The sequence below is a fragment of the Geotrypetes seraphini genome, chromosome 1 (genome assembly GCF_902459505.1).
Source record: "Geotrypetes seraphini chromosome 1, aGeoSer1.1, whole genome shotgun sequence".
Taxonomy (NCBI): Eukaryota; Metazoa; Chordata; class Amphibia; order Gymnophiona; family Dermophiidae; genus Geotrypetes; species Geotrypetes seraphini.
In genome coordinates, this window is record NC_047084.1 from 101,796,444 (window position 1) to 101,813,109 (window position 16,666).

A 16,666-nucleotide genomic window follows, 5' to 3' on the forward strand; every position below is an offset into this window, starting at 1 on the left:
AGCTGCCATACAGCGAAAGATTAGAGAAACATGGGCCTATTCTCCCTCGAACAGAGGCGATTGAAAACATTCAAGGTACTGAAATGGATAGACTTACTAGATAAGGACAGGTTGTTCACCCTCTCCAAGGAAGGGAGAACGAGAGGGCACTCTCTAAAATTGAAAGGGGATAGATTCTGTATGAATGTAAGGAAGTTTATATTCACCCGGAGCATGGTAGAAAACTGGAACGCTCTTCCGGAGTCTGTCATAGGGGAAAACACCCTCCAGGGATTCAAGACAAAGTTAGACATGTTCCTGGTGAACAAGAGCGTACGCTGGTAGGGCTAGTCCCAGTTAGAGCGCAGGTCTTTGACCAGAGGGCTGCCGCATCCAAATATATATATATATTTGAAAATCATCTACTTAGACGTCTTGGCCACCGGGACGTCTAACTTTTTACCCCATTTTTGATCAGAAAAACATCCTGGTTGAAAACATCCTAATCCTGACCATTTGGGTGTGGGTGGGGCCAGCATAGTAATGGATTGGCCACATAGACATCCCAGCAGAGCACATAAAGGGTTCCAGCTGCATATCTCACCATAGTCTCCTTATAATATATGGTGAGCCCCTAAAACCCCACTAAAACCTACTATACTCTCCTGTGTACCATCCCAATAGCACTTATGTCTGCAGGTGGCACCTATATGGAAGTATAGTAGGATTTGGGTGGGTTCACACGTTCTACCATAAATATAGTTGTTAGAGTGGCTTATGGGCCTGGGTCCTCCCCTCTATGGTTCACTAGCCCAGTGTTTCCCAACCCTGTCCTGGAGGACCCCCAGGCCGGTCGGGTTTTCAGGATAGCCCTAATGAATATGCATGGAGCAGATTTGCATGCCTGGCACCTCCATTCTATGCAGATCTCTCTCATGCATATTCATTAGGGCTAGCCTGAAAACCTGCCTGGCCTGGGGGGGTCCTCCAGGACAAGGTAGGAAACCACTGCACTAGCCCACCCAGAAAAACAGTGGGACTGGACAGGAAGCTTTCCACAGGAGCAAGGCAGGATTAATTTGTCAAGGGCCCCTAGGCACCCAAGTACACTGGGCTCCCGCCACACCCCACCATGCGCGCAGGCGGAAACAGGAAGCTGCGTAAGAGAGAAGCTTTGGGCAAGCAGCACCGCTTGCACAATTACAGTTCCCGTTGCCTTTCTTACCCGCCTTGCTTGCTTGTCTTACTTTCTGTCGATGGGGGGGGGGGGGCTGCATTGCCGATCGATGCTGGAGGGATCCATCGCCGTTTGGAAAAAACAATGTTGATGCCTTCCTTCATCGGGCCCCCCCTGACCATTTTGGGCCCTAGGCACGTGCCTACTTGGCCTATTGGTTAATCCAGCGAGGATGAAGTCAAATGGTGTTTATTTCAGTCCAAACTCTACGGTTAGTGAAAACCCTACACAGCGCTGTGTTTTGGCATATCGAAAACGCCTGCATCGCTGGAAATGACATCACTCTTATAAAAGAATATAAAACATCAGTCCAAAACCATCCAAAAAGTCACAATGTCGTGTGTCCGTAGCTGACCATTAGATTTGCTTTGGACACCAGTTTTTTTTTTCTCTGCTCACTCCAAACATTGACCTGCGCTTAAGTCTCTATTTATGTGATAGAGAAATCAGCCTTTGAAACTCTTGACAAAGGCATAGTTGCCGAAACACTGTCAGTGTCGAGCCTTAGGGCTCCTTTTACGAAGGCGCGTTAGGGCCTTAACGCGCGGAATAGCGCGCACTAAAATGCCACGCGCACTAGCCGCTACCGCCTCCTCTTGAGCAGGCAATTTTTTGGTTAGCGCGCGCTATAGTGCATGCTAATCCGGTGTGTGCGCTTAAAACGCTAGCGCACCTTCGTAAAAGGAGCTCTTAGAGTCTTTGGTGAACTTTGAACTTTACACCCGTGGCTGAATTATTGACATCTCATCCTCATGGCTTGATTGTCCTATACTTGGCACACCTAAGAGCATGAGAACAGCCATACTGGGTCAGACCAATGGTCCATCAAGCCTAGTAGCCCATTCTCACGGTGGCCAATCCAGTTCCCTAGTACCTGGCCAAAACCCAAAGAATTGCAACATTCCAGCATCACAAAGAATAGCAAGATTCTGGAACCCCAATGAGAGCAACATTCCAGAGCTGAGATTGTGATGTCATAATGCCTCATTCCACAGTGCCTCAGAGCCAACCTCATGGCTTGATTGTCCTCTACTTGGCACACATAAGAGTATGAGAACAGCTATACCGGGTCAGACCAATGGTCCATCAAGCCCAGTAGCCTGCTCTCATGGTGGCCAGTCCAGATCACTAGTACCTGGCCAAAACCCAAGGTGTACCAATATTCCATGCCACCAATACAGGGCAAGCAGTGGCTTCCCCCGTGTCTTTATCAATAACAGACTGTGGACTTTTCCTCCTGGAACTTTCCAAACCTTTCTTAAAACCAACTAAGGAGCAGAAAAGCCGGAAGGAAGATGGTCACGCGCTTGCAGGGGACACTAATTCTTCATGAACTGGCAGGGAATTTCTGCAGACTGGCACTGTTCCGCAGACCGGCGGTTGAAGAACACTGGTTTAAAGCCTGAGAATCATTCTTACTGTCTATACCCTTTGACACATTCCTTTAATAAAATCAAATTACTCAAACATCCAGATTTAAAGTTTGGTCTATGCTAGAGAGCTGCACGGGAACAGGGACGACGGGAATCCCACGGGCATCCCGCGGGTTCCCCCTTTGGGTCAGGGGATCCCGTGGGGACGCCCTCTAGGGTCACGGGGATCCCATGGGGACGCCTCCGAGGGTTGCGGGGTTCCTGAGGGGCTGGATGTACTCAGTCGAGCTGCTCTTCTCTCTACCTGCTCTGCTTGCAGCACAGAGCCGAACGGAAGTCTTCCCGACATCAGCGCTGACGTCGGGAAGACTTCCATTCGGCTCTGTGCTGCAGGCAGGGCAGGTAAGGAGAAGGAGAGTAGCCTCGCGGCTCGAGTGGCTACCAAGGGAGGGGGGCGGTCCGTCCCGGATGCAGCACAGCTGGCCCGGTCCCTTACTTTTGTGGCGCTTCCCCGACCGACGACAACAGCCCCGGTCTGACAAACCTCCCTGCCCTTAACCGCGAATCTAAATTACCTTCTTACAGCAGCTGTAAGAAGGTAATTTAGATTCGTGGTTAAGGGCAGGGAGGTTTGTCAGACCGGGGCTGTTGTCAGTCGGTCGGTCGGGGAAGCGCCACAAAAGTAAGGGGACCTGGCCGGCTGTGCTGCACCCGGGGCGGAAGAGAAGGAGGGGGGAGAAGGATGCTGAAAGCACTGGGGAAGACAAAGGGGTGGAGAAGGATGCTGAAAGGTCATGGGGAAGACAGGGGGGGGAAGGACACTGAAAGCACTTGTGGAAGACAGAGGGTGGAGAAGGACGCTGACAGGACATGGGGAAGACGTGGGGGGGAGAAGGACGCTGAAAGCACATGGGGAAGACAAAGGGGTGGAGAAGGAGCTGAAAGGCTATGGGGAAGACGGGGGGAAGGACATTGAAAGGCCATGGGGAAGACAGAGAGGGAGAAGGACGCTGAAAGGACATGGGGAAGACAGAGGGGGGAGAAGACACTGAAAGCACATGTGGAAGACAGAGGGGGGAGAAGGACGCTGACAGGACATGGGGAAGATGGGGGGGAGAAGGACGCTGAAAAGAAATGGGGAAGAGAGAGTGGGGAGAAGACGCTGGCAGGGAAGAAGACAGAGATGCCAGACTATGGGGGGAGCGGAGGGAAGAAGATGGGTTTCAGACCAATTTGGAAGGGGGGAGAAAGGGAGAGGCACAGTAACAGAGCAAATGAAAGACGCAGAAGGAAGAGAGACAGTGGATGGAAGGAATTGAATGAGAACATGAGGAAAGCAGAAACCAGGCAACAAAGGTAGGAAAAGAATTCTATTTCTTTTTTTTTTTTGCTTCAGGATAAAGTAGTATATTAGTTGTGTTGATAAAAATTTATAAACATTAGAGGCTCTGGTAGAAACCCGTTTACAAAGTATGTATTCTTCCCAATTAATATTTCCAAATTAATAGTCTTTTTGCTTATTTGTAAATGGGTTTCTACCAGAGCCTTTAATTCAGTAGCATAATTAAATGAAATAACTATTTCTGAAGTTTATAGGGATGGGCGGGGACGGAGGGGATTCCTCACGGGGACGGGCGGGGATGGAGGGGATTCCTCACGGGGACGGGTGGGGACGGAGGGATTCCTCACGGGGATGGGTGGGGACGGGTGGGACTTTGGCGGGGACGGGTGGGATTTCTGTCCCCGCGCAACTCTTTAGTCTATGCATAAATGAATTTCTCCATTGTGCTGTGCTTCCCTCGTCGTTGAAGCCTTTCTGGGCTCTCTCTTCAGCGTCTGACCCCTATAAACCATGAGCATCGCAAGAAAAGCACCACTCACGGGACCCAATATTCAGCCAGTGGTGAACAGTATTTTGCTGTCCATCGCTGACATTATACCTCGATATTCAATGCCGGGTCAATTGCATGTACTCTATCCTCGCTCTGCAACTTTTCCCACTGCTTTCAGACTGAGGCAGTTGAATTTCTTGGCACGTGTGACCCATTTTCCTTGAAAATGTCAATTAATGAAAACAAAGCCAGTTAAGTGTGATATTTGGGTACCAGTGACAAGGCCCTGAAATTGCATAAAATTGTGAAGAAAAAGTTTGAGGGTACATAGTTGCTCTGTGCTCAATGGTGTTGCAGGGTAATCATATATCGGATGACGGTTAAGAGAATAAAAATGAGAATCTTTAGTGGTCCACCTGTGTCTGAAAATGTTATAATGTACTGAGTGCTCAGTTGATAATCCTTGATTCAAGTCACTATCTATTACCGTCAATACAGTATAACCTTGGATTGCAAGTAACTTGGTTTGCAAGTGTTTTGCAAGACAAGCCAAACATTTTATTAAATTTTAACTTGATATACAAGCAATGTCTTGCAATACAAGTACATACAGTATATACACATCACAACTGAGCTGATGGTTCTTCTCTCTCTGACGCTGCGGGAGTGTAGTGACTGTTCTAAACGAGCGAGGTCTTGTGATATGAGTACATACAGTATGCACGCGTCACATCATTGCAACTGAGCCAATGGTTCTTCTCTCTCTGACGCTGCGGGAGTGTAACGACTGTTCTAAACGAATGAGGTCTAGCAATACGAGTACATATAGAAAACAGACGTATGTGGTCATTATACTCAGGTCGTTTGGGCTTCCAGTTACAAACTTGGCTGTGCTGCCGTGAAATGTAATCAAGGACGTTCTGTAATAGTTGTCTGCAACTATGCGCCACCTGGAAATTATAGAGGTGTAAAACCTTATGAAGAAGGGGAACCTTGCAGTGCGTGCCCAAAGGATTCATGTGAGAATAACTTATGCAGAAATAAACAGCGTGACAGAATCATATATCACCCAAATTGGTATCCATCTTGGGATGATGATTCATGGTATAAAGACCTTTCTTGTGATATCTACTGCATTACTGTCTTATCTGTAAGGTTATTTTTTGTTCCTTGTATATTTGTAGCCGACTTTTGTCTGCATAAACGTTATCCAGATATGTTTGTAAGGTAATCAATTCATAAATTTTTCTAGAATCTTGTCAGTTCCCCATATTTATATATTTTTAATTCATTAGTGAAAGCTTTCATCCTTTCTCTTACATGTTCTTATTTTGTCATTCTAAATAAATTTGTGTGTAATAGAAGTTAATAAAAGAATAAAAAAAAAAAAAAAAAAAGAAAACACGCGTCACATCACAACTGAGACGGGATGCTACGGAGGTGTAGTGACTGCTCTAAATGAGCGAGGTCTTGCAATACGAGTACATACAGTATACACGTGCCACATCATCACAACTGAGCCGATGGTTCTTCTCTCTCTGACGCTGCAGGAGTGTAGTGACTGGTCTAAACAAGCAAAGTCTTGCAATACGAGTACATACAGTATACACGCGTCACATCATCACAGCTGAGCCGATGGTTCTTCTCTCTCTGACGCTGCAAGAGTGTAGTGACTGTTCTAAACGAGCAAAGTCTTGCAATACGAGTACATACAGTATACATGCGTCACATCATCCCAACTGAGCCGATGGTTCTTCTCTCTCTGACGCTCCGAGAGTGTAGTGACTGTTCTAAACAAGCGAGGTCTTGCAATACGAGTACATACAGTATACACAAGCCACATCATCACAACTGAGCTGATGGTTCTTCTCTCTCCGACGCTGCAGGAGTGTAGTGACTAGTCTAAATGAGCGAAGTCTTGCAATAAGTACGTATAGTATTTGGGTTATGGAACGAATTGTCTGAGTTTTCATTATTTCCTATAGGGAAATTCGCTTTGATATACGAGTGCTTTGGATTACCAGCATGCTTCTGAAATGAATTATGCTCACAAACCAAGGTTTTACTGTAGTACCAAATCCAAGAAGTTAACACTAGAAGATCCATCTTCACCCGATGCTTGGATGCTTCTATGACTGACTGGGCCTGTGTTCCCCAACAGCCTTTGTTCCATGTTTGAATTGTGTCTGTTGTTGATACACATGTTTAAGCCAGATCTGCAACATTATTTCCTAATAAGCCAGTGGGACCACCAGATGGTCAGGTTTACAGAATACCCAAAATAAATATGCATGAGGTGTATTTGCATATAATGAAGGTGGCATGTAAAAATAAATCTTATGCATATTCATTGTGAATTTACTAGCAAAAAAACAACAACTGGCTGGATGTTCCAGAGGACTGGTTGGAATCTACTGACATAAGCTATATATATATATATGAGATAGACTGATACATTTTAGAAACATATTTTATATAGGGCTTTCATACAAAAATAAATTCTCAATTAATCCATGCATAATTGAATTTCATTAGTATTCCTTTCTGGTACGCATTTTGTTGATTGCAGTACTACAAAATTAAAATAAACAAGAAAGCAATCCTTATTCAAAATCTGAGCATGCTGTATATGGACAGGAAAAATAAAAACAAATTTATGAAAATAATATGCTTGCTAACTCTGGGTCTATGAAAATACACAGCATTGGTCACAAGGTGGCAGTATGCTAGTATTACTAATTATACTGACACCTTGTGGCTGCTCTAGGTACTACAGATTCTTGCATTTTCTGGATTAACACAAGACAGGTGATTTTCAGCTGACAGTAGGCAGTATGGTAATCACCTGCTACCAGCTCTGACTTTGGATTTTCATGACTGGGCTGTTTCTATCGAGCAGCATTGAATATCCAGGTTTTCGCTGGCTGGCTACTGTATGCCTGGTGAAGCTGATATTCAGAACTATCCAGACATCAGCTACTATATAAAGATGGCATAGGGTCCCGGAATGCCCCTGAGATAGCTGTCTCATGGTTATCTTGCTAGGAATGAATATTCATCAGAGTTAACCAGTTATCGCTTGCTGATTATTTGGGGATAGCCAGATATTTGTAATTTAACCTGTCAGCGATGGTCATTAACTGGTTAAATCATTTTGAATATCAGGGGGAAAGATATAATGGCGCTAGAAAAGGTTGAAAGAAGAACGACCAAGATGATAAAGGGGATGGAACTCCTAATCTAATCTAATCCTTAGGTTTGTATACGCATCATCTCCACGTTCGTAGAGCTCTTGTATGAGGAAAGACTAAAAAGGTTAGGGCTCTTCAGCTTGGAAAAGAGATGGCTGAGGGGAGATATGATTGAAGTCTACAAAATCCTGAGTGGAGTAGAACGGGTACAAGTGGATCAATTTTTCACTCCATCAAAAATTACAAAGACTAGGGGACACTTGATGAAGTTACAGGGAAATACTTTTAAAACCCAATAGGAGGAAATTTTTTTTTCACTCAAAGAATAGTTCAGCTCTGTTGCCAGAGGTTGTGGTAAGAGCGGATAGCGAAGCTGGTTCTAAGAAAGGTTTGGACAAATTCTTGGAGGAAAAGTCCACAGTCTGTTTTTGAGAAAGACATGGGGGAAGCCACTGCTTGCCCTGGATCAGTAGCATGGAATGTTGCTACTCTTTGGGGTTCCGGAATCTTTTGTTACTCTTTGGGATTCCGGAATCTTGCTATTCTTTAGGATTCTGAATGGAATGTTGCTACACTTTGGGGTTCCGGAATCTTTTGTTACTCTTTGGGATTCCGGAATCTTGCTATTCTTTAGGATCCTGAATAGAATGTTGCTACTCTTTGAGGTTCCGGAATCTTGCTATTCTTTAGGATTCTGAATGGAATGTTGCTAGTCTTTGGGTTTTGGCCAGGTACCAGTGACCTGGATTGGCCACCGTGAGAACGGGCTACTGGGCATGATGGACCCAGGAAGGCTATTTGTATGTTTCAAGGAAAATGGGTCACACGTGCCAGAAATTCAACTGCCTCGTTTGAAAGCAGTGGGGAAAAGATGCAGATTAGGGATACGGGACACGCAGTTGTCATATATTCAGTTATCTTCACTGGCAGCATGGGCCACATTCATAATGGGCGTGAGGGCAGGCCAGAAATGTGATATGAGCAATCCGCTGATACGGCAGTAGAAATTGGTTGCCTTTTGCGAGGACAGTGAGGTAGAAAGGACCGAGGCCTTACCAAAGCACCGAGACAGTTTTATTAGCTTTATCAGATGATCCTTCTCATTTGAGCGGATTGAGGTTAGAACACCAGAGTGATTCAATTACACCTCTTTATGGCATCTGATATCATTAAGCATCATATATTGCTCCAGTGATTAAAAGATGTGGATCTATAGGCAAAGTGTTAGAATGGGTCATCTCAATCTTCCAGAGCAAACAGCAGAGACCGAGACTGGAACAAAACTGCTGGACGTCCTAGTTTTGGCTTATGGTTTTTTTTACATGGCTCTGTTCCTTATCAATTCCTATTTAATATTTATTTCAGATAACTCAGTGATATTAAGTTCTTTCTTTTTTTTTTCAAAAAAAAAAAAAGAATACAGTAAAAGCTTGGATTGCAAGTAACTTGATTTGCAAGACAAGCAAAACATTTTATTACATTTTAACTTGATATACAAACAATGTCTTGCAATACAAGTACATACAGTATACACTTCTCCCTCCGTATTCGCGGTTTCAAATATTCACGGTTTATAGCTTGCTGGCTCCTCCCCCCCCCCCCCCCAAATTACATCAGCTTGCTTAGAGAAATCGCTGATTCCAAGCGTTTACAGAGAAAATCGCTGATTCCCGGCACTTTCTAAACTAGCCTTCCCCTCCCTACGCGGCATCCACTATGCAGGCAAACTGGGAAAATCCCTTCTCTTCAAAATCACAGGTCTTTGGAACGACCTCACCATCCCGTTGCAGAACCTGCGCTCCCTTCAGTTATTCCGCAAACAACTGAAAACCTGGCTTTTCAGCAAATTGTAACTCTATCCTTCCCCCCCTTTTCCCTCCCCTTCTTCACATAAGTTCATGTAATCCTTTTCTCTTCCTCTCTACCTACTATTTTAAGTTCTTGTAAACCATGTCGAGCTCCATACTCATGGAGATGATGCGGTATATAAACTTAAGGTTTAGATTAGATTAGATTAGATTAGATTAGATTAGATTTCTTCACCGTGTTTTGCCTCTCCTTCAGAAACAGGCCAGGTCTCCCACCTTGTTATTCGCAGTTTCACCATATTCACGATGGTTTTTAATAGAAAACAGCAAATAACACATAAAAAAGTTATTTGCGGTTTTTCAGTATTTGCGCGGTTCTGTTAATCCCCTATCACAGCGAATACGGAGGGAGAAGTGTACACACATCACAGCTGAGCCGATGGTTCTTCTCTCTCTGACGGTGCAGGAATGTAGTGACTGTTCTAAAAAAAGCGAGGTCTTGCAATATGAGTACGTATAATATTTTGTATTAAAGTTTTGGGGTTGTGGAACGAATCGTCTGCGTTTCCATTATTTCCTATGGGGGAATTTGCTTTGATATACGAGTGCTTTGGATTACAAGCATGCTTCTGGAACGAATTATGCTCGCAAACCAAGGTTTGACTGTATCCTTTATTTTCAGGATAGCCACAATAAATATGCATGAGATAGATTTGCATCTCAAGGAGGCAGTGCATGCAAATCCATCTCATACATATTCATTGTGGATATCCTGAAAACCTGACTTGGCTCTGGCTCTCGAGGAATTGCCTACCCCTGGTCTAATAGTGCAATGAAGGCAGAAATGAAATGAAGTACCACCGAAGTACCAGGAAGTTGATGTGAGAGGTCACAGCAGCCATTTTGTAAAAGCAACTGCTAGGGTCAGAAGTGATTGGGGTTCAATCCTGCCTGTACTCTACCACTGAACTCATCAGGGAAATTAGGTAGTCCCGAAGGGGCCTAATTTAATGGGATGGGGAGAGGGGGAGGAGGTTTGGAAAGAGGTGTAGACTTGTGCAGACAGGATGGGAGATTCTAGCTTTGTTGGGGGAGGGGGGTTAGATCTTGCTGGATGGGTGGAGAGGCTTTTATTGGGGGGGGAGATCAAAAGAGCACAGGGTACCTTTTTATATCTTGAGAGTACCAGACAATATTTAATATTCGGGACTAATCAGTCATTTTCAGCAGTACTTAACCAGTTAATTACTGCTGCTGAAAATAACTGTTTAAGCCCAGGTTCTCTAACCGGTGCTGATTTTTTTAGGTACCAGTTGGTGCCAAAACTCAGTTAAAATGCCATTCAAATGACATTTTTAACTGGGTTTCAAAAATCGGCACTGGAATCACGCCCTCTGTAGGTGGTTTAGGTCGCCTAATGCTAATATGGGCGTGGCTAACGAAAGAGGTGGCGTTAGACAGCCTAAAGCACCTACCTAAGCGCGATCCACAGCAAAGATAGGTGCCAGTGATGTAGGCCTGAAAAAACCTGGCCTACATTTCTGGTGCCCATCTTTCACGGAGGCATGATTCTCTATACGTGATTGGTGGCTGCTTTTTAGACGGCCACTGATATCGGCACCCTAAAGAGAATCCGGGCCTTGGTGTCTAAAGCAAAACCATTCTAGGGATGAATCTGGCACTTATCTGGTTAAGTGATGATATTCAGCACGTTTACTGGCCAAGGTCTCGCATAAATAGCCAGTTAAGTCATGATTATCATACTTGGCCAGTTTTGGTTTAACTGGCTCCACAAACCCAGAAATTCAATGCCAGAGCCCAAATACGGTTTGGCATTTAATTTCCAGGCACAACACTGGCAAGAACTATCAAAATGTTGAACACCACCAACTGAATATCAGACCCAATGAAGTCCCCCCCCCAACCTCTCTTCATTTATCTCCCCCTATGTTCCTCCCCGTGATCTCCGTTCATTGGGCAAGGCCCTCTTGTCTGTACCCTTCTCTTCCACTGCCAACTCCAGACTCCGTCCCTTCTTTCTTGCGGCGCCATCTGCCTGGAACAGGCTGCCTGAATCGATACGTCGTGCTCCCTCCCTAGAAGCATTCAAATTCAAGCTAAAAGCCCACTTTTTAAAATCTGTTTTGAACTCCTAACTCCCACTCACTGTTGTCAGATACCTAGATCCTCTACCATAATCTCCCCAATCCCGAAATGTCCTGTCTAAATTAGATTGTAAGCTCTTCTGAGCAGGGACCGTCTATTGTAAGTAAAAATGCCAGATACCTAAACCCACTATATCATTTCCTCTACCATAATCTCCCCAACCCCGAAATGTCCTGTCTAAATTAGATTGTAAGCTCTTCTGAGCAGGGACCGTCTATTGCAGGGGTGCCCACACTTTTTGGGCTTGCAAGCTACTTTTAAAATGACCAAGTCAAAATGATCTACCAACAATAAATTTTTTTTAAAAAACACAAAGCACACTGTACGCTGAGAAAATGTTATCATTCCTATTCCGGGGTTTTGTCAAAGAGGTCAAGGCAGACAAATATACCCCCTCCCTTTTTACTAAACCACAACAGCAGTTTTTAGCGTAGGGAGCTGCACTGAATGCCCAGCGCTGCTCTCGACGCTCATAGGCTCCCTGCGCTAAAAACCGCTATTGTGGTTTAGTAAAAGGGGGCCATAGTGCAAAATATAGACGGCAGATATAAATTCAGACACATTTTGATCACTAAATTGAAAATAAAATCATTTTTCCTACCTTTGTTGTCTGGTGATTTCATGAGTCTCAGGTTGCACTTTCTTCTTCTGACTGTGCATTAAATCTTTCTTCCCTTCTTTCAGCCTTTATGCTTCCTCTCCTCCAGACCTCATTCCCTCCCCCAACTTTATTTCCTCTTTCCCTGCCCTTTCTTTTTCCTTGCCTCCCTTTCTTTTTTTCTGTTTCCCTTCTTTCCTTCTGTCTCCCTGCCTGCCCCCTTTCTTTCTTTCTCCCTGCCCTCCACCAAGCCACTGCTGCCACCATCGGGGAACAGGCCCCCAAGCCGCCCCCGCCGCCCCAAGCTCTCCCTGCTTCCCTGCATCGGGCCGACCAGCATTCCTCTCCCCGACGTCAATTCTGCCGTCGGAGAGGAAGTTCCGGCCCAGCCAGGCAGCGATTGGCTGGCCGGAACTTCCTCTCCACGGCAGAATTGACTTTGGGCAGAGGAAGGCTGATTGCCTGGTAGATCGCCAAGGCAAAGTGAGTCTATCATGGAGCCTGGGATGGGCTCCGCGATCGACTCACTTTGCCTTGGCAATCTACCAGTTGATCGCGATTGACCTATTGGGCACCCCTGGTCTATTGTATGTTAAAATATACAGAGCTGCGAATGCCTTTCAGTGCTTTAGAAATAATAAATAGTAGTATTAGTTTTACTTTGGTTAATTTTAAAATAAAGGCCTTAGAGTCCAGGAACAAGAAAATACAGAGGCATTTCTATAACAGGGGTGAGAGTCTAATCCAGGGGTAGGCAATTCCGGTCCTCGAGAGCTGGAGCCAGATCAGGTTTTCAGGATATCCACAATAAATATGCATGAGATAGATTTGCATCTCAAGGAGGCAGTGCATGCAAAGCCATCTCATACATATTTATTGTGGATATCCTGAAAACTTGACCTGGCTCTGGCTCTCGAGGACCGGAATTGCCTACCTCTGGTCTATTCTATATAGACACTTCTGAAGGAAAGGATAATAAATTTCCCAGAATCCTATAGGTTACAAGATCTGAGGCGGTTTTACTAGAGGTAAATTGTGCCAGATCAATCTGAGTGGATTCTTTGACTGGGTGACCAAAGAATTAGATCAGGGTATAATTAATCTCTGGAATTTGTTTACAGAAAATATAAAAGCTGCTGGTATAACAGGATTTAAAAAAAAGATTTGGGCAAACTCCTGGAGCAGAACCAGTAGGAGAGAGGGAGGAGGAGAAGGGTTTGATGGGAAGAGTGATGAATGGAGAAGAAATATGATAAAAAGAAGAAGAAGGGAAGAGGAGATATGATTGACGTGTACAAAATCTTGAGTGGTATAGAACAGGTACAAGTGGATCAAATTTTCATTCCATCAAAAATTTAAAAGACTAGGGGGACACTCAATGAAGTTACAAGGAAATACTTTTAAAACCAATAGGAGGAATTTTTTTTTTTTTTTAAACTCAGAATAGTTAAGCTCTGGAACACGTTGCCAAAGGATGTGGTAAGAGTAGTTAATATAGCTGATTTAAAAAAAAACCCAAAACAGTTTAAGAACATAAGAATAGCTTTACTGAATCAGACCAATGGTCTATTTAGCCCAGTATCCTGTCTTCACGGAGGCCAATCCAGGTCAAAAGTACCTGGAAAACCCCCAAATAGTAGCAGCATTCCATGCCACCTGTCCATGGTAAGAACTGGCTTCCCCCCATATCTGTCTCCTGGAGGAAAAGTCCATAGTTTGCTATTAAGGCATGGGGAAAGACACTGCTTGCCCTGGATCGGTAGGATGGAATGTTGCTACTCTTTGGGGTTCTGGATTCTGTTGTTACACTTTGGGATTCTGGAATCTTGCTATTCTTTAGGATTCTGAATGGAATATTGCTACTCTTTGGGGTTCCGGAATCTTTTGTTACTCTTTGGGGTTCCAGAATCTTGCTATTCTTTAGGATTCTGAATGGAATGTTGCTACTGTTTGGGGTTCCGGAATCTTTTGTTACTCTTGGGGTTCCAGAATCTTGCTATTCTTTAGGATTCTGAATGGAATGTTGCTACTGTTTGGGGTTCCGGAATCTTTTGTTACTCTTGGGGTTCCAGAATCTTGCTATTCTTTAGGATTCTGAATGGAATGTTGCTACTGTTTGGGGTTCCAGAATCTTTTGTTACTCTTTGGGATTCCGGAATCTTGCTATTCTTTAGGATTCTGAATGGAATGTTGCTATTCTTTGGGGTTCCAGAATCTTTTGTTACTCTTTGGGATTCCAGAATCTTGCTATTCTTTAGGATTCTGAATGGAATGTTGCTATTCTTTGGGGTTCCAGAATCTTTTGTTACTCTTTGGGATTCCAGAATCTTACTATTCTTTAGGATTCTGAATGTAATGTTGCTACTCTTTGGGGTTCCGGAATCTTTTGTTACTCTTTGGGATTCCGGATTCTTGCGATTCTTTAGGATTCTGAATGGAATGTTGCTACTATTTGAGTTTTTGCCAGGTACTTATGACCTGAATTGGCCTCCGTGAAGACGGAATCCTGGGCTAGATGGACCGCTGGTCTGATCCAGAAAGGCTATTCTTATTTTCTTATGTAGAAAGAGATGGAGAAGCGAGGAACCAGGAAAGAAAAGAAATCTAGAGGCAGGAGCAAAAGAGGGGAAAGGGAATAGGAAGTTGGGGGTGGGGGGGGGAGTAAAGAGAGGTACTGTATATCAAGAGAAATGTTTGCTTGGCTACAAATCCATGGCAGGTTTCAGCTACGTAAATTAGCATCTTCCCTTTACATTTCTCTTCAAGTGCTGAGCGGAAAATGAGGTGAAGAAAATGCCAGTGGCTTTTGTCTTAGCAAAACAGTTTTGTGCTTAATGGGAATGTCAATGGAACGGAAGGTCAGATCGGGAGAAAGGTCTCCTGCTATAATATAAAATGTCAAAGCAAAGTTGAGACACTTATAAGAAATAAACGTTGCAAAGAAACTCAAACGTTTGGCAAGAGACCATGAGACGACGGCTTGCCTTTCTTTGCCTTTGGTAGAACAAGAAGTGATTTGGATTCAGAACATAAGGAAATTCTGATTGGTCCTGTATTTTTTTTTAAGTAATGCTGAAACCACTACCTTGATTTCTTAATCCTTCATAAATCAATAAACACCGTGGGCTCCTTTTACAAAGATCCGCTAGCGTTTTTAGCGCATGCACAAGATTGGCGCGTGCTAGCTGAAAAATTACCACCTGCTTGAAAGGAGGCAATAGCGGCTAGTGCGTGCGGAATTTTAGTGTGCGCTAAGCGGGCACTAAAACTGCTAGCACACCTTTGTAAAAGGAGCCCTGTATATTCTCATCGGAGAATGACACGGTGACAAAATTCATCACCGTTCCTGTCCCCGCGGATAACCGCGGGAAATAATCCCATGTCATTTTCTAGTGTCTATTTCAACTTCAGTCCTTCTACACCAGCATTCTTCAAAGCAAAGCTTGCGGGTCAGTGGTTGTGGCCATTCATACTCTGATTCTTATGGGAGCCAAGGATAATGAAGCCATTGTGACATCACTGATGTGATTGGCTCTTAGGCACTGGTGGAATGAGGCATTATGACATCACAATATCTGCTCTGGATACCAGAGACTGTCATTCTGTAGTGTCTGTTTCAATCTCAGTCCTTCTACACCAGCATTCTTCAAAGCAAAGCTTGTGGGTCAGTGGTTGTGGCCATTCATACTCTGATTCTTATGTGAGCCAAGGATAATGAAGCCATTGTGACATCACTGATGTGATTGGCTCTTAGGCACTGGTGGAATGAGGCATTATGACATCACAATATCTGCTCTGGATACCAGAGACTGTCATTCTGTAGTGTCTGTTTCAATCTCAGTCCTTCTACACCAGCATTCTTCAAAGCAAAGCTTGTGGGTCAGTGGTTGTGGCCATTCATACTCTGATTCTTATGTGAGCCAAGGATAATGAAGCCATTGTGACATCACTGATGTGATTGGCTCTTAGGCACTGGTGGAATGAGGCATTATGACATCACAATATCTGCTCTGGATACCAGAGACTGTCATTCTGTAGTGTCTGTTTCAATCTCAGTCCTTCTACACCAGCATTCTTCAAAGCAAAGCTTGCGGGTCAGTGGTTGTGGCCATTCATACTCTGATTCTTATGTGAGCCAAGGATAATGAAGCCATTGTGACATCACTGATGTGATTGGCTCTTAGGCACTGGTGGAATGAGGCATTATGACATCACAATATCTGCTCTGGATACCAGAGACTGTCATTCTGTAGTGTCTGTTTCAATCTCAGTCCTTCTACACCAGCATTCTTCAAAGCAAAGCTTGCGGGTCAGTGGTTGTGGCCATTCATACTCTGATTCTTCCCTCTCTCCTTAAAGAATGACATGAAGATGGTTTCCCGCGGTTATCCGCGGGGACGGGAACGGTGATGAATTTTGTCACCGTGTCATTCTCTAATTCTCATTTCTAGGCAGTAAAATACTCTAGAATGAATGTACACA